Raw genomic sequence first — 23,072 nt, 5'->3', positions numbered from 1 at the left:
TGTCCACGCTAGGCGTGGTGCCGTCCGGGGGAATGGTCAGGGCCAGGGGACGCATCCAGTAGTAAACACACTGGGGACATCGGGAGCCAGGTCCTTGCAACTGGAAAGGGGAGTTGCAAATATGGAAAAGGAGAAAACAAAATGAACTCTGTGGTGTTGCTCTGCAGGGGCCCATGGCAGCTCTGGGGCCTCGGTACCTCCAGGCGAATGTAGAAAGGCATCCACGCAGAAGCGCGTGTACTCGTGTCCTCACCGTGCCCTGGGAGGGGCTCAGGCCATGACAGCCACGAGGACAGCACTTGGACCCTGGTTTCCAAATGCCGCTCCGCAGTCTACAGAACCAGGCTCGCTGGAGAAGCACGGACCCCAGGGCTTGGGCAGGGAAGTCACAAGAAGAGCCTGAAACCTCTTTGTACGGAGAGTAAGACAGGGCTCACAGCGATGGGACGTGTCCAAACAAAGAGCCAGGATGACCACACTCTCTTTAGCCCACACTCATTTTTAAGTGGCCATCCTAATGGGTGTGAGGTGGCATCTTCTTGTGGTTGTGATTTGCACTTCCCTGACGACCAGTGATGTGGAGCATCTTCTCACGTGCTTGCAGCCACGCACATGCCTTCCTCGGAGAATGCCTATTCAAGTCCTTTGCCCATTTTTTTAACTGGGTTGCTCTGTATGAACCCCTTATCAGATACACTATTTGCAAATATTTTCTTCCATTCTAGGATTTGCCTTTTTACTGTTGATGGTGTCTTTTGATATGCAATTTTTAAAAATTTTCATGAACTCGAGTTTGCCTGTTTTTTCTGTTGTTGCCTTTGGTGTCATATCCAAGAAATCACCGCCAGACGCAAGGTTGTAAAATCTTACCCCTATGTTTCTTTTAAGAATTTTATCGTTTTAGGTCTTACACCCTGGTGCATGTTGATCTTTGATTCATATTGAGTTAATTTTTTTTTATTTTTAACATTTATTTATTTTTTGAGAGACAGAGAGTGAGCAGGGGAGGGGCAGAGAGAGGGAGACGCAGAATCTGAAACAGGCTCCAGGCTCTGAGCTGTCAGCACAGAGCCCCACGCGGGGCTCGAACTCATAAATCGTGAGATCATGACCTGAGCCAAAGTCGGTCACTCAACCGACTGAACCACCCAGGCTTCCCATATTGAGTTAATTTTTGAATATGGTGTGAGGTAGGCATCCAACTCATTCTTTTGCATGTGGATATCCAGTTTTCCCAACCATTTGTTGAAGAGACTGTCTTTTCCCCATTGAATGATCTTGGCATCCTTGTCGGAAGTCATTTGACCATAAATCCAAGGGATTATTTCTGGGCTCTTTATTCTATTCCATTGGTCTATGTGCCTGTCTTAACACTAACACCGTAGTGTTTTGATTATTGTAGCTTATAGTAAGTTTTGAAATCAGGGAGTGTGAGTCGTCCGGCTCTGTTATTTTTCAAGATTGTTTTTGATATGAAGGGTCCCTGAGATCCCATATCTCTAATTTTACAATTAGTTTTTCTATTACTGCAGAAAACATCCTTGGGATTTTGATAGTTATTGCACTAACTCTGTAGATTATTTTGGGTGGTATTGACATCTTAACAATGTCATGTGTTCCAATCCATGACCCTAGAAAGTGTTTCCATTTATTTACATCTTCTTTAGTGTCTTTCCAAAATGTTCAAAGGTTGAAAAACTTTTCAAAATTGTTTCATTGGACAAGTCTCTCCCTTTCTGCGTTAACTCTAAGTATTTTATTCCTTTGATGCTATTGTAAATGGAATTGCTTTTGTAACTTCCTTTTCAGATTGCTCAAAGTTAGTGTATAAAATGCAACTGATTTTTGTGTGTTGACTTCGTAGCCTGCTACTTTGGTGAATTCATTTTTTTAGTTCCAACAGTTTTGTTTTTTTTAACGGAAACCTTAGGTTGCCTACATATAAGGCCATACATCTGTGAATTGGGATCATTTCACTTCTTTTCCAATATTTACTCCAATGTTTTTTATTTCTTTTTCTTGCCCAACTGCTCTAGCTAAAACTCCTAGTACTACCGGGTCCTGGTCTTAGAAGAAAAGCTCTCAGTGTCTCCCCATTGAGTATGATGTTCACTGTGGGCTCCCATAGACAGTCTTTATTTTGTTGAGGGAGTTCCCTTCTATACCTAGTTTGTCGAGTCCTTTATTATAAAAGGGGTGTTGAATTTTGTCACATGCTTTCTCCACACTGAGATAATCATGTGTGCTTTCTTCCCTCATTCAATGGTTTATCACATTGATTAATTTTCATGTTACATCATCTTGCATCCCAGGAATAAATCACACTTGGTCGTGGTGTCTAATCCACGACCTGAATGCGGCTGAATCTGGTCTGCTAGTGTTTCACTGAGGACTTCTGCATCAATGTTCACAAGGGATATTGGTCTGTACGTTTCTTTTCCTTGTAACGTCTGGCTTTGGTACCACAGGAATACTGACCTCACAGAACACAATAGGACGTGTTCTCTCCTCCTCAGTTTTTTGAAGAAGTCTCAAAAGTCCTGACTGCTCCTTCTTTAAATGTTTATTAGAATTCGCCAGTGAAGACTTCAGGTCGAGGGCTTTCTGTGTTGGGAGATTTTTTTTTTTTTTTTTAAGTACTGCCTCAATCTCCTTATGAGTTATAGGTCTGTTCAGATTTTGTATTTATGATTTCGTCTTAGGAGGTGTTGTGTTTCTGGGAATGTGTCCATTCAATCTAAGTCACCCAATTCGTCACTGTACCACTGTTCATGGTACTCTCTTACAATCCCTTTTAATTCTGTAGAATCAGTAGAGAAGCCCCCACTTTCATTTCTGATTTTGCCATTGTGTCTCCTTTTTCTTAGTCCATCCGACTAAAGGGTTGTCCATTTTGTTGATCTTTTTAAAGACCCAACTCTTGGTGTCCATTTTCTCTATTTTTTTGTTTTTAACTCCCTGTTTCACTTATGACTGCTCTAATCTTTATTATTTCCTTCTGTCTGCTAGATTTGGGATTAGCTTGTTCTTTTTCTAGAAACTTAGATTCTTGGTTTCAGATCTTTGGTTTTTCATGTAGGCCTGTAGAGCCATAAATTGCCCCCCTCAGCTCTGCCTCTGCTGCACCTTGTGAACTCTGGTATGTTCTTGTTGTCCTTCGTCCCCGAGTATTTTCTAATCTCCCTGGTCATTTCTTCCACGACCCACTGATTGTGGCCAATCACAGTCAGTGCGATTGTGGAAGGGTGTGTTCTTCAGTTTCCACAATTTTGGGAATCCTCCGGTTTTCCTTCTGTTATTAACTTCTAACTTCATCCCACTGTAGTCAGAGAAGATTCCTTGAGTCATGCCTATCTTTTTACATCTACTGAGACTTATGTCCTAACACGTGGTTCACCCTAGAGAATGTCGCACGTGCACCAGACGAGAATGTGTGCCCGGCAGCTGGGTGAGCCCGCTTCGCTGGAACAGTGGGTTCATCGCGCTGTGAGTCCTGCCTGGTGCCATACCCATTACTGCGAGTGTGGTACTAAAGTGCCCTGTTACTGTACAACGGTCTGCTTCTCCCTTCAATTCTGTCCGTTTTTGGTTTATATGCTTTGATGTTCTGTCATTGGTGGGGAAATGTTTACAATTATTGTATCTTCTTGCTGCCCTAAACTTCTCCCTCATACTATGTCCTTTTTCATCTCTTGTAACCTTTTTTTTAAATTTTTTTTTAATGTTTATCTATTTTTGAGACAGACAGAGAGACTGAGCGTGAGTGGGAGAGGGGGAGAGAGAGGGAGACACAGAATCCGAAGCAGGCTCCAGGCTCCAAGCTGTCAGCACAGAGCCCGACGCGGGGCTCGAACTCACGAACCGCGAGATCATGACCTGAGCTGAAATCAGACACTCAACCGACTGAGCCACCCAGGTGCCCCCCTATTTATGCAGTTTTTGAATATCCTAGTCTGTAATTTCTGGCTCCTCAAAGGAAAAAAAATAAATAAATAAAGTGAAAAATAAAGGGGAGAAAAAAAGGACAAGGGCCCTTTAAATGCCCTGGAAGCTGTGTGGGCTGCAGAGAGAGGGGCTTGCAACAGCAGCAGGGCAGGGGTGACAGCACTGGCTGCCCCCTTCTCCACACCTCTGTGATCGGAAGCAGCAATCGGCAGTCAGAGCCCAGAGCCCCAGTGTTTGGGGGACAGAGTCCTTCTTACCCACCCCACCCCCCACCCACTGTGCAAGCCGCTCCGGGAACAGGTGTATCGCTGCCTGCCACGTGGCTGGGGGTAGGTGCCACCGTGCTAAGAGCTAAAAGGGACCAAAATTAACCACCCAAGCCCTCCCCTGGAAGTTGCAAGCCTTCAGTAGACTCCACGGTTCCAAAATGGTGACGTCAGATGGCGCCAGGGCGACAGCCGTCCAGGTGGGGAGCCAGGTTCCTGGTGCTTCCCACTCACCATCTTCCAGAACCCTCCCACGGAATCCTGAGCGCCTCTCTTGTGGGAGGGGGGGAGTGCACAAGGGCTCAGACACATAGAAACAAAGAAAACAAAACTGCGTCTTATCTCAAGGAGACGACGACCCGGCACACGGGCAAGGATGGACTGTGGAGGTGGTCACATCAGTTCCGCCCCCCCCAACCCCCCCCCCCGGCACCTGCAGCTGTGTGTGCGTCACCCTTCCCCCGCCCCTCCACGGGGACAAGTCACTGAGCCTCGGGCTCCTGATCTGGAAAGTGGGATGAGGACAATGGTCGTAGAAATCCAGCAAGATGGCCAACAAAAACACCTCCCACGGCGGTTAGCCAGTCAGCGGTCAGCAGCACTCAGGAAATACTTTCCCGCCCATCTCCATGGAAACAGCAGTCAAAGTCTTCAGAACCACTCTCCCCCAGATCCAAAGATCTCAGAGGGGAAACTGCTTTCAAATTCAGAGGAGTTACGGGGCGCCTGGGGGGCTCAGTCGGTCGAGCATCCGACTTCGGCTCAGGTCATGATCTCAAAGCTCGTGGGTTCGAGCCCCACGTCGGGCTCTGTGCTGATGGCTCGGGGCCTGGAGCTGCTTCAGATTCTGTCTCTGTCTCTCTCTGCCCTTCCCCTGCTCACGCTCTGTCTCTCTCTAAAAAATAAACATTTTTTTTAAGTTGTTAATAAAATAAATAACATAAAATCAGAAGAGTGACCCCTCACAGCTGGGCACTCCATCCCGTCATGGTCCCCCGATGGCAACCACCGAGCCGAAGGACGGACCGGTGTGTGCTGTGCCCATCAGAGGGACAAACCCAATCCACGAACGTGCAGTAGAACGTACGAGCCAATAAGCAGGGGCTCCAACGCATGCACACTTGAAATTCATTTTCCAGACCATCCGGTCATTGACTCCCTCCCTCATCCGTGCTGTGACTGAACCCTCACACCTGGAGAGACGAGCGCTGGCCACCCACACACACACGACACGTCAAGCGTGAACGGTCGTGGCGGCACGTGGGGACGGCGTAAAACTGTAAGGCAAGGCCTCCCCGCCGCACCGCGGATGACCCTCACCCCCTCGCGTGAGACAGAGAGGCAGACGCAGAACGGAACATACGGGGTGATTCCACACACGCCGAGTGCAAAACCAAGCAAAACCAACACGTGGAGTTAGCATCAGGGTGTGGCTCCCAGGGAGCGGGGGCAGCGAGCCCAAGAAGGTTCCAGGGAAGGGGCTGCCACGAGGTGCTGCGGCCCCGTCTCCCGACGTGGGAGCAGAGCACGCAGTCGGGACGGCGAGGAAGCCGCGGCGTCCCCACACGAAGCCACGGGCCGCGCACTCACAGTCTACGCACGCCGGCTGACGGGCTCCCCGCCGGGCCGGTAAGCGAACGTGTTCAGGTTAGAAGACAAAACCAGAAGATGCTGCTGAGCGGGGTTCGAGCGGTCCAAGCCGTTCTGAACTAGAAGCCGAGAGCGCTTTGCCTGCACGCTGGGCCTGAACCTCAGCACGGCACATCCCGCTGACTGCCCACGGAGGTGCCAAGAGCGAGCCTCACTGCCCACAGCCTCAGTGCGTCCAGGAGGGGTGTCCTTGGGTGCTGGCTGCCTCTGCAATTAGAGGGGGACAGGCAGACGGCGCACGGGATGCGGGAAGCACCAGCGGCTCGGGCCGCTGATGGGGACACAGACGGTACCCGCGTGATCGGCCTCAGACCGGATGCAGAGCCACCGGGCCTTGGGCGAGCGTTCTCATCCATTCCGCCGCCCGCTCCACAAAAACAAAACCACGTTCCGAGCTCTGGATCACCGGCCTCGCCCAGCTGTCTGCGGGCTACCTGTGGTCGCCTGGGCCTCCTTCCGCCCAGCTCCACAGCCTGCAAGTTCTGTAAAGAAGGTCAGAGGAAATAACAGGGCAAGGACGGAAGAGGGTCTGTCCACACGGGGCCCGCATGCTGCCCGTCCGTGGCACCTCTCGACCGTCCATCATGATCTAACTGCTTCCCTCGATGCGCGCAGATTGAGAGCTGGCTTAAAATAACTGCAATAACAATTTTTAAAAGCTCGGATTCCTGATGGCACAAAAACAGACACATAGACGAATAGAATAGAATAGAATAGAATAGAATAGAATAGAATAGAATAGAAACCCCAGAACTAGACCCACAAACGTATGGCCAACTAATCTTTGACAAAGCAGGAAAGAACATCCAATGGAAAAAAGACAGTCTCTTTAACAAATGGTGCTGGGAGAACTGGACAGCAACATGCAGAAGGTTGAAACTAGACCACTTTCTCACACCATTCACAAAAATAAACTCGAAATGGATAAAGGACCTGAATGTGAGACAGGAAACCATGAAAACCCTAGAGGAGAAAGCAGGAAAAGACCTCTCTGACCCAGGTGTAGCAATCTCTTACTCGACTCATCCCCAAAGGCAAGGGAATTAAAAGCAAAAATGAACTACTGGGACCTCATGAAGATAAAAAGCTTCTGCACAGCAAAGGAAACAACCAACAAAACTAAAAGGCAACCAACGGAATGGGAAAAGATATTTGCAAATGACGTATCAGACAAAGGGCTAGTATCCAAAATCTATAAAGAGCTCACCAAACTCCACACCCGAAAAACAAATAACCCAGTGAAGAAATGGGCAGAAAACATGAATAGACACTTCTCTAAAGACATCTGGATGGCCAATAGGCACATGAAAAGATGCTCAATGTCGCTCCTTATCAGGGAAATACAAATCAAAACCACACTCAGATATCACCTCATGCCAGTCAGAGTGGCCAAAATGAACAAATCAGGAGACTATAGATGCTGGCGAGGATGTGGAGAAACGGGAACCCTCTTGCACTGTTGGTGGGAATGCAAATTGGTGCAGCCTCTCTGGAAAGCAGTGTGGAGGTTCCTCAGAAAATTAAAAATAGACCTACCCTATGACCCAGCAATAGCACTGCTAGGAATTTACCCAAGGGATACAGGAGTACTGATGCATAGGGGCACTTGTACCCCAATGTTTATAGCATCACTCTCAACAATAGCCAAATTGTGGAAAGAGCCTAAATGTCTATCAACTGATGAATGGATAAAGAAATTGTGGTTTATATACACAATGGAGTACTACGTGGCAATGAGAAAGAACGAAATATGGCCCTTTGTAGCAACGTGGATGGAACTGGAGAGTGTGATGCTAAGTGAAATAAGTCATACAGAGAAAGACAGATACCATATGTTTTCACTCTTATGTGGATCCTGAGAAACTTAACAGAAACCCATGGGGGAGGGGAAGGAAAAAAAAAAAAAAAAAAAAGAGGTTAGAGTGAGAGAGAGCCAAAGCATAAGAGGCTCTTAAAAACTGAGAACAAACTGAGGGGTTGATGGGGGGGGTGGGAGGGAGGGGAGGGTGGGTGATGGGTATTGAGGAGGGCACCTTTTGGGATGAGCACTGGGTGTTGTATGGAAACCAATTTGACAATAAATTTCATATATTGAAAAAATAAATAAATAAATAAAAGCTCGGATTCCTGATCAGCTCTGTACCCTCAGAGCCTGGTACACATAGTCAGAGGTCAGTAATTATTTCTTCAACGACTTCATACAGTGTTCTACAGTTTACAATCCTAAAAACAGCAACATATACGACATACGTATTTCTTACTCGGGATCTAACAGGCTAACATTTACTAAGGGCTTATTATGTGCCAAGCACGCCTCTCAGCAAAACATGGGGATACGTGTCGATCCTTCCGCACGTAACTGTCACAACCCTAGGGGGTGGGCGTTCTCATTACCCCCGCTGTGCCGATGGGACGATAGCAGAATGAGCTCCCTCATTGCCCACAAGCACAGTAAACCATCTCGTCTGAGCACTCTGTTACAGACTGAATGCTTGCATGCCCCCAAAATTCACGTGCCAAAACGTGACCCCCGAGATGTCGGCGTTAGGAGGTGGGGCCTTTGGAGGGGGTTAGGTCATGAGAGGTGCCCTTATGAAAGGGGGCCCATGAGCACCCTCACCCCTTCCCCAACGTGAGGACCCAGCGAGGAGACGCAGCCTTCCTGTGAAGCAGGAGAGGCCTCCCCAGACGCTACACCTGCCACCTGACCGTGGACTTCCAGCCCCCACAAGTGGGAGCCACAAATGCCCGCTGCTCAGGAGCCCGGTCTGGGTTTGTGGCATTCTGTTAGAGCGGCCTTGAACGGACAGAAACCTCCCAACATCTCTGGATTTTCTCATCCTCCTGCTACGGACATGCATTTCTAAACAAACCCGGCTTCAGAATAATGGTTTAAAAAGCACAAACAAAACAGTACCATGTCGGCAAGGAGGCAGAGCGAATGGAACCGTCACACATCACCCGCGGGGTTGTAAAATGATATTACCGTTTCGGAAAAGGGGCAGTTTTCTACTTTTCCTTTAATGTTTATTTATTGTTGATGGAGAGACAGAACGCGAGACAGGGAGCGGCAGAGCAAGAGGGAGACCCAGAATCCAAAGCAGGCTCCAGGCTCCGAGCGGTCAGCACAGAGCCCGACGCGGGGCTCGAACCCACGAACCGTGAGATCTTGACCTGAGCCGAAGTCGGATGCTTAACTGACTGAGCCACCTAGGCGCCCCTGGAAGTTTTTAAATAGTTACAAATACACTGATGACCCAGTAATCCTATCCCTAGACACTTACCCAAAACACAGGAAAGCATGTGTCCACAAAAAACCTTGTACAGAAGTGTTCGTGGCAGCATTGTTCACAATAGCCACAAACTGAAAACAAACCAAATGCCCAGGAAAAATCAAATAGCGGGATATTCATCCAAAGGGAGAAACACAATTAAACAAGGTGCTAACATACACAGTAACACGGGTGAGTCTCGACAACATGCAGAGCCAAAGAAGCCAGACATCAGAGACCACGTATCGCCTGACTCCACCTGCATGAAGTTCTGGAAGCAGCAAACCAACCCGTGGGGATGGGAATCAGCCGAGGGTGTGCAAGGCACCAGGCACGGGTACGTGTGTTATTGCGTAAGATACAAACGTATACACGGGTAAATTTATAAATACGTTATCTCCTTTTTTTTTTTTTTGCAGAGGTCCCCTGGCTCCATAAAGAATTTGGTTTAAAACTATACTATTGGGGCACCTGGGTGGTTCAGTCAGTTAAGTGTCTGACTTGGGCTCACGTCACGATCTCGCAGTCCGTGAGTTCGAGCCCCACATCGGGCTCTGTGCTGACAGCTCGGAGCCTGAAGCTGCTTCGGATTCGGTGTCTCCCTCTCTCACTGCCCAGCCCCTGCTTGTGGTCTGTCTCTCTCTCTCAAAAACAAATATACGTTAAAAAATTAAAAATATACATACAATTTATATATATAGTATATATTTTATATATACACATATTATATATATATACATATAAACATATATTTGGGAATTACACATATATGTACTATAAAACTTATGGCCCAAGAGAGGCACCGTGGCTCCCATCAGGAAAGACCTAGAACACAGAGCAGATGGGTTTACTGACCCATGACAGCAGCATCTGTCCCTGCCCTTTACCCGTGCATGTGCCGTCTCTAATTTCCCGTCTCGCACTGCAAGGCCAGGGTGACAGCGCAGCTGTCACTCACGGTGCACGGCCCCTGGGAGCCTGTCTGCACGGACCCGAGCCAGGTCCTCCTGCCTCTGAGCGCCCCAAGGCCGCCTCGTTCATGCTGGCCCACGGGGACTCGGACGCTGGCTCCCAGGGGCTCGCACGCGCCTAGCGGACGGGGGCCACAGGTGCAGATGTGAACGATACGTCATTCCCTGATTGTGTTGCACTGAGGATTTTCTGTGGGACGGCATCCCCCGGCCACGTCTGCTACTGGACTCCGCAGCTGACCACCGCCATCCCAGGACCCTCAGGGTTGCCCTCGCCCGTGTCCTCCACGCTGCCAGTCAGGGGACGGGACGGGGGGACGGGAGAGGGGGCAGGAGAGGGCCGGGGGTGGAACGAGAAGGGACGTCCCACTGGAATACGAAGGTCCGTCCCTTTCCCCACAGGGCGGGTGTGACAGCAGCACCCTGATCAGAGGCCAGCGAGGACAAAGGTCACTGGTGTCAGAGCAAGGGTGTCACAGCCCTCGGGACAGATGGGTGCCGCCACCCCCACGAATGCCTGACAAGCGGCGTGGAGTCCGCGGAGGAGACGGGGTAACGGTCCTGGAGGCGGCCACGGGGGCAAAGGACAGCCGCCACGGCACCACGTTTAGGTGCTTTCCGCAAGAGGTGGGACGGGTTAGCACACGAAGTGCAGGCAGAGGCCAGGCACGCGCACACTCACACACACCACTGAAGCCACGGGTGAGGGGTGGACTGGCTGATCCGGGAGGAGCGGGTACAGGGGGCCAGCGTGCCCTGGGAGGGAAGGAGGGAGATCAGCCATTCCCGAGCAACGGAAGGGCTTGGAAAATTCCGAGGAAGGAACCCCGGCGTGTGGGCCCCGGTCCAGGTGTGTACTGGGGAGGCACCGGCAGGAGCCCAGGAACGTCTGGGGGGACGGAAGCGCTGTGCACCTTCACCAGACGGCGTCAGTCTGTCAGTGCTCGGCCGCGGCGTCTTAGATCTCTCCATCCCACTGCATACAAACCAACCTCCACCCCAGAACGCAGCCAACCCCGCGGAGGCAGGAACGGCCTCTCACCCTCGCAGACCCCCCTCCGCCGACCCCCCCACAACCTTATCGATAGCTCCCTCTCTGCCTGTTCACTCCCCGAACCAGACCAAGCATGTCCCACGCTTAGAGAAGCGTTCCACTCGGGTGTGTGGCTGGCCCGGTGGGCGGAGCGTGCATCTCTTGATCTCAGCGTCGTGAGTTCAAGCGCCACGCTGGGTGAAGGGATTACTTAAATAAAGTCCTAAAAAATGATTATAAAAATAAAGAAGCGTTCCCAGTATTGCCATCTCCGTTTCAGGACCCAAGCCAGGCTCCCACCCTGCATGGTCCTTTCACGGTGGCCGCGACCCTGGACGGGGAGTTCCGTGGAGCGTCTCCCGTGGTCTGCTGGGCACGGTGCCACGGGGTTACGCGTGCAGGCAGGAGCTCCCTGGCAGTGACACGGGGTCCTTCTCAGTGCACCGTGTCTGCGTCTGAAACCGGGGAGGCAGATCTTGCTCACCAGGCCGGGGGGTGTCTGCCGGGGTTTCCGCCATGGTTTTCCCCGTCCTTCACGAACACCTCGCGGGAGGACATCCTGTCGTTCGTCACGCGTTTGCCCTCGGTGCCGGTCAGCCACCAGCGATCCTTGCTGCGGTCGCTCGTGGTGATTCGGGGTCTCTGCGGTCCTTCTGCAGTTCACCGGCACTCTCCCGTCGGGAACAACTGTCCCCTCTGCACCAGCGGTTTCTGTGTTGGATGACCTCTTTACATCAGCAGGGACTCGTGGATGTTTACGTGATGCTTGGCCTACAGTCCGACTCTGCCGTGATTTCCCATCGTCAAAGCGTCCCAGCTCCTTCAGGCCGGCCGCTGGGTGCTTCCAACAGGCGCCCGTCTCTTCCGAGCACCCTCACCTTCTGGTCCCACGGGACGCTCTGGGCTCGTGTCCCCCCCCCCGGCCCCAGTCCCGGCCGCCGGCCGCCTCTCCAAGGATCCCCATGCAAAACAAACTTCCCTTCTACGGGACAGTGTTTCCAGCTGGTCCTTCCTGGCCTCCAAAGACAGCGTCCGGTCAAAGTACCGTGTTCCACATGGACCCACGCTGGTTCCTTCCTTCCCCACCCCCTGCAGAGTCAGCGCCCCGTTGGCACCCCCCGCAACCCGCTTCCCAGCTGCTTCTCATCGTTGGCCTCCCTCCCCGCTCCTCTGTTTCCACCCCCCTTCCTCCCACGCCCGTCGTGCCCACCGCCTCCTTCAGTCTCCAGTCCACCCCTCCTGTATTTCTTTTGCACAGATGCGCTGATGCGTCCACTTTCTTCCACCGCCATCCTGCTTACACAGACACGCGTCCCGTACACCTCACACGCAAGGTAACCCGGCAGTCCCTCCGTGGGTCCATGGAGACCACCCACCCCACCCCCCGTCAGAGCCGCGCCTGTCCACGGTGTGCACGCAGGGTCCACTTCACTCTCCCGTGGACGGGGGTCTGCACCGTCCCCGGCACTCTGATGGCAAATCACGCTCACGCTTCAGAAGCAGGAGTGTGCGCGCAGCTTCTCGGGCGCTGCCAGCCCCCCTCCAGGGTCGTGTGGATCTGCGTCCCCACCAGCGACGCGAGAGGGCCTGTGCGCGCGTGCGCGGTGGCGATCCGGTGACACTGTGTCACTGCCGTCTCCGGCTGCCATCGCTGTCCGTACGAGGGAGCCCGGCTCTCTCTCCATGTTTGAAAGGCATCCCTGTATCGTTGCTGCGAACTGTTTCTCTGTGCCCTCTTCCCGCTTCACCCCGCTTGGGGTCCCGTCTCTTGTTTCTCCTAACAGCTCATTAGAAGGCGGGGATGCTGTGAAGAGACGGGGTTCTTGGCGGCAGGTGCCGCGGTATCTTTCCCACTTTGCCAGTATCTGTTTCTAGTCTCTTCGGCCATGGGGAAAAAAAAAATCTTCATTTGTGTGCAAATTCCTCAATCCTTTTGTCTAACTGCCTGTGAATTGTGAGTCACCGTTAGACTTTCCCTACACCTACACCGGTTAACAAAATCCATTGTGTGGTTTCATTTCTTCACCTCCTAACAATGTGGATGCCGTTCTTGTGTGGGGAGTGAGATCGAATCTAATTTTATCTTCTTCCAAAGGACGATCATCTAGTCGCCCTGGCACCACTTAAAAAAAAAAAAAAGACATTCCTCCTCACCCAGGGGATCTGAGACACCCCCTCGTCAAGCACTCCGCGTCCACACGCGCTGGGGGCCACCTGCACCCTCTGCCTGCTCCACCCGGCTGTCTACACACGGGCCTGAGCCACACTGCAGCCACAGACCCCCGGCCTGGCGTGCCAATGCAGAGAGGGCCAGGCCCCCTCCCGCTCTCTCTGGTTTCCCTGGTTATTTCTGCATGTTTGATTTTCCATGTGAATTTCACTACCAACTTGCCAGCTCCATAAAACAGCTAGCATTTTTATGGGGGTTACTTTGAATTTACAAAGTTAGGGCAACCGGACATTTCTGTAAAGTGTAGCCATCCTGTCCAAGCGCAGACGTCTTCCCATTTGTTCGAGGCTACTTTTGGATCTTTCAAGACTGTTCTAAAATTTTCATGATAGAGGCCGACACACTTCTTGATTTTACTTCTAAGCAACCTCTTCTTGGTTGCTATTATAAATGGAACCCTTCTCTGTCTTCCGTTTACTGTTCATGTATATAAAGGCTGTTTTCTATGTTCGTTTTGCATCCAGCTACTTACTGAATTCCGAGGAGCCTGACCACTGGTTCTCTGGGGTTTTCCAGATAGATCACCGCGTCACCTGCAAACAGAGCGACTGTGATGCCCGTCTGCAGCCGCCCTGGCTAACACTCCCAGGGCGAGGCTGGACAGAAGGGGGACGGTGCTCCGATTCCTCACCTTAGTGGAAATGCCTCTGGTCTCTTCACCAGGAAGACGCCGACTTCAGGACGAAGGTACATACGTCTTATCAGGCCAAGGATGGACCCTCCGCGAGGCTGCACTACAACGCGAGCGTACTCGGTGCCACCGAACTGCACACTTAAACGTGGCCACGGTGCCAGATGACATAGGTATCTCACCATGATTTGCTTCTAAAGCATCCCTCATTCCCATTTTCCAAAGTAATTTTATGGAGGATATTGGATTTTGTAAAAGACCGGTACCTATGGAGATATTTATCTTACTCGTACACCCTATGAATTTTTTTCCTCAGATGGAACAAACGTACGTTCTTAAGATAAATCCCGTTCAGTCACAGTGTATTATTTTTATGTGGTGCTGGCCTCTGGCTGCTGCTATTTAGTGTGCTTGCACTGACATCCTTCACTGGTATCAGTGAAACGGGTACACAGTCACTTCTTTCCTTTACACTGTCTTTACCTGGTTTAAGTGTCCAAATACACTTGCTTCATAAAAAGAATTAGGGAGTTTCCTTCCTTTTCAACCCTGCGATGTCTGATGACACGCTAGGACTGCCTGGTCTTCGAAGTCTGACAGAATTCCCTTGCAACATCCGGGCCTGTGGTTCTCTGGGGTAGTTCCTTACTAACTCCATCAGTGCACAGACTCATCTTTAACATCGTGCTACTCACAGGTGACCGTGCGCCGCTCCGTGTTCCCACAAGCACCTACTTACGTCTGTGGCACTGACTTCACGGACCTCTGGATCGATCGCTTTGTTAGCTTCAAAGGAAGCTTCATACCAGGAAGTCAACTGCTGACACACGGGGACCCTGGGAACGCAGCACCGCGGGGACCGTCAGCCGGCTGCGCCACAGGGACCGTGAGCACGCCGTGCCATAAGCCAGACTCGACCTGGCAAGTTTAACTGGGCACAGGGCCGGCACGTGGGGGACCTGCTGTGTCTGCCCTTGGGGTGAGACTAAGAAAAGCTGCAGAACTGAGGCTAATAATAACCACAGGGTCTTAAGTCAAGGGCAGGGTCCGCCTTACTCGCTTTGCAAAACAAGCCGCTTGCGCCCAGAGTGTGAAGCAGCACTTTGCCCTGGTCCTAAAAACCACTTCATTCTCTTTCACGAGGGTATCTCGTAGAAGGAGCGGAGGCCCGGCCAGCCAGGGGCCCGTACGCCAGCCCCCCAGAGAACACACGTCTGAGATGACGGGCGCTGACTGGAGGCTCACAGGAGCTCGTCCTCCCTGTCGCCATCACCCCTGCTCACGCTGACCTACACGAGCCACCCCGACAGGACACGGGGGTGCAGGTCCCTGCCCCTCCAGACAAGCCGGGACCTCTGGCAGGCTCTCCACCGCCCCCCGCCCCCATCTTCCCTCTCCTGGCAAGCCAACAAAAATACAAAACCCAGAGGAGCCACGAAAATAGCTTTGTTATGCTAGTTTTTTCATTTCTTTGTCACGAAATTGGAATCAGCAAAGCATAACAACCAAATGTAGGCCTTGCAATTTTCTGCTTCGAAAACTGGCAAACCCCACCGAAAATCCTAGAAAGTGCCACTTTGCTCCCATTTCACAGTAAAAAGCCAGGCTCGGCGGGGGGGGGGATACCGAACAGGTTCTGACGCGGAGGTCAGTCTTTGTTCACATGTGCCTGCCACCAGCCTCCCGTGCCCACACGGTGGCGGGGCGTTGGTTCCCTGCAGTCTCCCCTTCCTGCAGACCTTCCAAGGTACACAGAGTGCAAGAGACCCCCCCCCCCAGAAATCATAAACAAAAAGATGGATAAATGTGGCTACAAAAAATAATCTGCACTTAAAAGCAAACACTCAAAAAGCCAAAAAGTGAAACCAGAAGAACTTTACGGTTCCTGTAGCAGACGAAGGGCTAGAACGGTCACCATCAGTCCTCCACTGTCCCCCCCAAAATACAGTGAAGAGCGGCGGGCAAAGATTACCCACACCTCACCCACCACAGGACACACGAAAATGAAAACTGCAGTAAAGACCCCTGCCTCCAACCACAGGGAGCACGGTGGCCCCAACTCGCCCTCCCGTCATAACCACTAGAAGAGCATGGGGTCAGCGGTCCCCTAAAAGGCTCGAGGATCCGCACCCGAAAGTCAGTCCCCGGAAGTAAGCACCAACCGCCCAACGACCCCCCAAACCGAGGTGGAGGCCGGACCTGGAACAGAGCGACTGAGAAAGGGGTCCTCACGTGTGGCTGCAGCCCCGCAAGGCCAGCGGGAGTGAGTTTTGATGAAGAACCACCCCCGGACCCAGAAATCACACACGTCCCCAGGCCAGGGCGGGGACTTCACTCCACTCGCAGGGCGTCCAACAAAGGCACCGGGAGGACGACGCCTCAGAGGGGGGGCCCTCCAGACCCACCCTAAGGAGCCCGCCTGCCTGCCTGCCGGAACGAGTGAGCCATCCTCTACAGGAATGTACTAGAGCTCAGCACCCGGCACGGACATGCCACGGTGTCAGGCGGCCAATCGGACACTTTGCAGACGTTCTCAGTCACTGCAGAATGTGTGCTAGAAGCAGAAGATCAAACACTCGACAGAAGCAGACCCGAACCGACCAACAAGATGGTGTGGGCACAAAAGGAAGACAATTATTCCACACGGGCTGCACGTGTGCAAGGATTTTTTTTTTTTTAACAAGAAGGATTAGAAGCGAAATGGAAATTTTAGGGGTGCCCAAGTGGCTCAGTCAGTGAAGCGTCTGGCTCTTACCTTCAGCTCAGGTCATGATCTCCTGGTTCGTGGTTTAATCCCCATGTCGGGCTCTGTGCTGACGATGCAGAACCTGCTTGGGATTCTCTCTCTGCCCCTCCCTTGCTCACGCGCTCTCTCCCTCTCTCAAAATAACTAAACAAAAATTAATAAATTAATAAATAAATAAACTGCAGCTGAGACGCCACAGAGGAAGAGATCAGGCATAGAAACAGAACGCGCCTGAGACGGGGCACAAACAGGAGACAGCCCGACGTGCAGGAGCAGAGGCTCACGCCCGGGGCGTCCACACCAAACAGCCCAGAACACGAGAATCAGACCTGCTTCAAGGCACGAGGTGGGGAAAGGAAGATACTGGGAAAAGAATAGCCGGAAAAATTTCAGGAAAACTGCAAATCCACAGGTCGGAGAAAGTCAACAAGCTGCAAACAGGACATGTAAACACACACACACACACACACCCCCCAAAGGTAAGCATAATCAAATCACAGAAAAGCAATGATGGAAGATGAAAATATTAATAGTAGCAGGGGAAAAAAATGCATTTTCATTTATGTAGGAAAAAAAAAATGTGTATTAGTGAAGAGATGGAAACCACGCAAATAGCACAGAAAAGAGAAAATCCAAAGACTTCTTCAACAGTAACAGCTGTCCACTGGAGTGAAAACAGACTCCAAAGAGAGGGACGTGAGGTCCGGAAGCAGCCGCCACCTCCGGGATCGTGAGGGATCTTCAGCGGACTAAAGGAAAAAGCCAATCTCAAAAGTTACACGCTGTGTGGTCTCATCTATATCAAGTTTTTTTTTTAATATTTATTTTTCAGAGACAGAGTGTGAGCAGGGGAGGGGCAGACAGAGAGGGAGTCACGGCATCCGAAGCAGGCTCTAGGCTCCGAGCTGTCAGCACAGACCCTGACGCGGGGCTCGAACTCATGAACCGCGAGATCATGACCTGAGCCAAAGTCGGACACTTAACCAACTGGGCCACCTGGGCGCCCCCATCTATAACGGATTCTTGAAACGAGCCGGCTACAGACACGGAGGACAGGTCTGTGGAGGCCAGCGGGCCGGGAGGGTGGCGAGCACGAGGGTTCCATGTGATAGAAGCATCTGTACCTGGAGCACAGTGTTCACACAAATCCTTACGTGTGAAAACATCACACAGAACTCACACCACACACAAATGAGCGCGTGTAAAACCCAGGACGTGTGAGTAAGAACGAGACTGTATGCACGTCAACTTCCTGGTTGATACTCTGCTGTAATTTCCCAGTAAGTCACCCCTGCGGAAAGCAGGGGAAGAATATGGGACCTCCTGGTAGTAATCTGACAAATGCATGCTAATGCACCATTATCTCAAAATAAAGAGTGTTTAAAATTGAGGTGAGATACAGATTCTTTTTTTTAGAAGAAGGACTCTTCACCAGGTGACCTATGGTAATGTGAAATGTTGCAAGAAGCTCCCAAGAAAAATTCTACTCCATGGAAATCTGGAGCTACACGAAGGAAATGGCCAACGTGTAGGAAGAACCGAACTTTTTTCTCATTTTCAGTCTCTTGACAAGGCAGGGGATTCTAAACACTGCTGGCCTACAGAACTTCCTGCCACGGCAGAAACATTCTCCCCCTGTGCTGCCCAACACGGGGGACCCTGAGCACCAGGGACACGACCAGTGTGACTGACAAACTGAATTCTAATTCTTAATTTTAATGATTTCAACCTAAGAAGCCCCATGCCAGAGCGCCTGCTGTATGGGGACAGGACAGGTATGTAGCATAAATAATCACAAGGTACTACAGATTTCAAACATAAATGAACTAGATAAATGTGTGACTACTGGCCCAGCGCTCACTGGGCACCCACCACGGCCCCCGCCCATGCCCGGAGCACAGCAGGGACGCTGCACCCTGCACCTGCACAGGCCCAAACCACCTGAGGCACAGTCTGTGCTCACAGTCTGTGCTGGCTCGGGCAGGGGAGGCCCCTGCCTGCCACCTGTCTAGGCAACACTCCCCTCCCCCACCCAGCAAGTCCCTGGACGCAGGCCCTCGGCTCGGCTGGGCCACGCTGGCTTTCAGCAGGCCTGAGGTCACCTCCTGGGGGAGCCCAGTAGGCAGAGCAGAGTGCAGCCAAAGGCAGGCAGCGTGACAAGGGGAACTGCATATGCAAACACTCATCACTAAACATGAGAAAAGATCTGCAGTCAACTAACAAACCCAAGAGCAAAACAAAACGGGATGTTAAACAACTATTCAATTCATCCCACAGAAACCTGGGAAAGAGACAACAGGGAACAAGACACGTGGGACAGGCAGAAAAGGAGCCACAGGATGACGCAGCCCCAAGCAGCCCCACGGCACTGAAGGTAAACTGACAAAAACGACCTGTGTCCCCCCCCCCCCCCCGGGGCACCACACGAGCTAGAGAGTGAACTGTACCCCGATTTCTCAAGTTAGGATTAAAGCAGGATTAGAGCAGAAAGTAACACGGTTCAGGAGCAATTATACAGACCACATGGTGAAATTTTTGCTGAACTGGGTGAAATAAACTACATCCTCAAAATTAATTTCACGTGCTTTTTAGAAACCTTTCAAAGTGACTTACCGGAAATTTCTAAATTACTTATGTGGCTCAAATTGTATTTCCACTGACATCCGGTATTTTGGACATAAAAACATGTCTGCAACAAACCCACTTTTTTTTTTTTTTTTTTTTTTTTTTTTTTAAGATCTTAATTTTTAAGTAATTTCTACACCCAACGCAAGGCCCGAAGTCACAACCCCGAGATCAGGAGTCACACGCTTTACCAACTGAGCCAGCCAGATGCGCCAACAAACCCCCTTTAAATATAAATCCACGCGGGGCACCTGGGTGGCTCAGTCGGTTAAAGCGGCCGACTTCAGCTCAAGTCATGATCTCACGGTCCGTGAGGGCTGTGAGTTCGAGCCCCGCGTCGGGCTCTGTGCTGACCGCTCAGAGCCTGGAGCCTGTTTCAGATTCTGTGTCTCCCTCTCTCTGACCCTCCCCCGTTCATGCTCTGTCTCTCTCTGTCTCAAAAATAAATAATAAATGTTATAAAAAAAAATTTATAAATATAAATCCACGCGTCTGCGAAAAGCAAAGGGGTATGCAAGAGGTCCCGCTAACACTTGTGAAAAAACGCAGCGTCTGTGTTAGCAGCGATCAACCACACCTGAGAACAAAGACAGACCTAGGGATGAAAAAGGACATTTCATGATCAGGAACAGGTCACTGATTCACCAAGACGACAGACATCACATCACATCCTCGGTGTAGATGCACCTAATGTCACAGCTTTTAAACATGTGAGGCAAAAACCAGGACAACAGAAAATCAGGCAACCCCACGCTTATATTTAAAACATCGGGGCGCCTGGGTGGCTCAGTTAAGCGTCCGACTTCAGCTCAGGTCATGATCTTGTGGTTCGTGAGTTCGAGCCCCGCGTCGGGCTCTGTGCTGACAGCTGGGAGCCTGGAGCCTGCTTCGGATTCTGTGTCTCCCTCTCTCTCTGCCCCTAACCCACTCACATTCTGTCTCTGTCTTAAAAATAAACACACGTTTAAAAATAATAATAATAAAGTAAAATAAAACAAAATACTGATTTCAGGGGCACCTTGGTGGCTCAGTCGGTTAAGCATGTGACTTGGGTTCAGGTCATAATCTCACGGTCTGTGAGTTTGAGCCTCGTGTCAGGCTCTGTGCTGACAGCTTGGAGCCCGGAGCCTGCTTCGGATTCTGTGTCTCCCTCCCTCCCCTGCTTATGAGCGCGCTCTCTCTCTCTCTCTCTCTCTCTCAAAAATAAACATTAAAAAAAAATTATAAATAAGTTCATTTAAATAAATGCTGATTTCAGGGGCGCATGGGTGGCTGTTGGTTGAGTGTCTGACTCTTGATTTTTGGCTCAGATCATGATCTCACGGTCCGCGGGGTGAGCCCCGCTTCGGGCTCTGCATTGACTTCAGAGCCTGCTTGAGACCCTCTTTCTCCCTCTCTCTCTGCCCCTCCCCGGCTCATGTGTGTGTTTTCTCTCTCAAAAATAAACATTCAAAAAGAATAAAAAGTTAGGAAGACAATACTGACTTCAGAATCAATACAAGTACACAGTGTTCTTCCCGCTGAGGACGACCAAGACTGTCACCAGCTAGGTCTGAGCACCACTAACAGAGTGGCCTCCAGCTGCCACAAGAACTACAAGAACACACGTTCCGGTCAAGTGCGGCGACATACCAGCCTCGAGGAATCTAAAAGGAAGGAAGTCAAAGTATACTCTGAGACCACAGGGAATTAAAACAAGAAATCCATAACAACAACAAAAGAAAAATCTAGGAAAAAAAAAGCAAACGTTTGAAAATTACACCACACTTCCAAATAACCAGGATCAAAACAAAAATCACAAGGGAAATTAGAAAAACTGCGTGTCAACACGTAAGGCTTCAGGCACTGCTGCTGTAGGAAAACTCGACAGTGCCCTACATCAGCGTCAGGGGGGAGCCCTTCCGGAACGGCCAGCCGATGCTGTTTACCGGCAAGAGGCCTCAGCTCCTCGGCAGGTCGCCCTCTTCACAGGCTGCTCGGCTGCCCTCACCCCCTGGCGGCTGGCCGCCCCCACAGTGGCTGATCCAACTGTTCCTTTAAGGTGACCTTGCCGAGAACAAGATCAAATGTAAGTCTGGACACTGGGTGGGCGGCTTTCTCAGCTGCCGCACACCAGCCCGTAACTTGCCTTTGTGAAATTAAACGTCATCACAACCGAAACGCTGAGTCTGGAGGATGCACCGAATGTTCCGGTCTGCAGCGGGCGGGTGGCATGAACAACGCCAGGCCGACAGCACCATCTAAACGGAACACAGGGGAGACCACGGGCCAGCAGTCCTGAGTACGCAGTCCTGAGTACACATTTAACAGAACCGTTGGCACGTTCCCAGAGACAAGGACCACAACGTTCATCGGGGCCGGTATGCGAACTAGTCAAAAGGCCCCTGACGGAACATATGTGCCGTGGTATCTTCACACGTGGGCGCAGCACGTAGCAAGCAGAACGAACCACCTACAATCCCGTGTCACGATGCGGATGAATCTCAGCGGGAGAGGGGAGCCCAAGGGGCCTGAAGCCACTAAAGGCAAAGTGTCGGTGGGCCTGGCGTCAGGGGGCGGGGATGCCTCCCCATTGTTTCTGTGGACATGTCACACACGTGCACTCAGCTGGTGACTCTCTAGTGGGCCCACTGGACGTGCCCCTTCCAGCCATACTCAAAATGCAGACAGACCAAGAAAGCAGTAAGGATTAAGAAATACATCAACTGAGCATCTAATTCTTGATTTCAGCTCAGGTCATGATCCCAAGGTCATGAGATCAAGCTCCCCCAGCAGCCTCCTTGCATGGAGCCTGCCTGGGTTTCTGTCTCTCCCTCTCTCTCTGCCCCTCCCCCACACTTGCACGCTCTCGCTCTCAAAATACAACAACAAAAAAACACCACCGATGTTTTTAAATCAACAAATGACCTGGGGGCGCCTGGTGGTCTCCACCGGTGGAGCACGTGACTCTTGATCTCAGGGTTGTGAGTTCAAGAAGCGCGAACACTGGGTGTAGAGATCACTTCAAAATAAAACAAGTTGGAACAAAGCCCAAGAACTCTTCTCCCCCCAAAAGGTAAAACATACAAACAGGAAGAAAAAATGGAAAGTAGAAAATAAAACCAACGGGGTGTGTAAGGAGCTAATCCTCAGCTCCCAAGGCAGGCCAAGAGGCGGAAACACAAAGAGGCCGGCTTTGTGAGGCAGCTGGCGGCGGACCCGGCTTCCCAGCAAGGCCGTCGTGGGAGAAAGCGAGCACGAGACAGAAAACCCTTCCAACACAGCACGTGGCCATCACGGGTGTGCGTTCCGACCAACCAACCGAGAAAGAAAGGCCTGGGGCAGCCGGGGGCCTGTGGGTCAGGGTCCCCACGGGAACACGGCTCACACCCACCTCTGGGAAGGCCTGGATGGAGGGCCTCACTCAGGAGACAGGGACAGGGTTCCAGGATCAGGAGGCCACTTCGGTCCCAAAGGGGTGCAGCCCCACAGGAGGCAGCTGCAGCAGTGGAGAAGGGTGCTGGGTCTCCTCTCCCACCCCCAGCCCCGCCCGCCGCCGGAGCCCGAGTCCGCGTGTGCTGGGGCAGGAGGGGGACGAAAGCACCCATGTGGACGGAGCACGACCCGCCGACTGCGTTATTACTGTCGGCAGCGTGGTGGTTCTTGGAGGATGTGGACGTACGAAGGGAAATACAAGCAGCGAGCGCAACGCGGCCGCTGGGAG

This window comes from Panthera onca, chromosome C2, assembly GCF_046562875.1.
Source record: "Panthera onca isolate mPanOnc1 chromosome C2, mPanOnc1 haplotype 2, whole genome shotgun sequence".
Lineage (NCBI taxonomy): Eukaryota > Metazoa > Chordata > Mammalia > Carnivora > Felidae > Panthera > Panthera onca.
The sequence above is the reverse complement of the archived record's forward strand: the minus strand, read 5'-3'. Positions refer to the sequence as shown.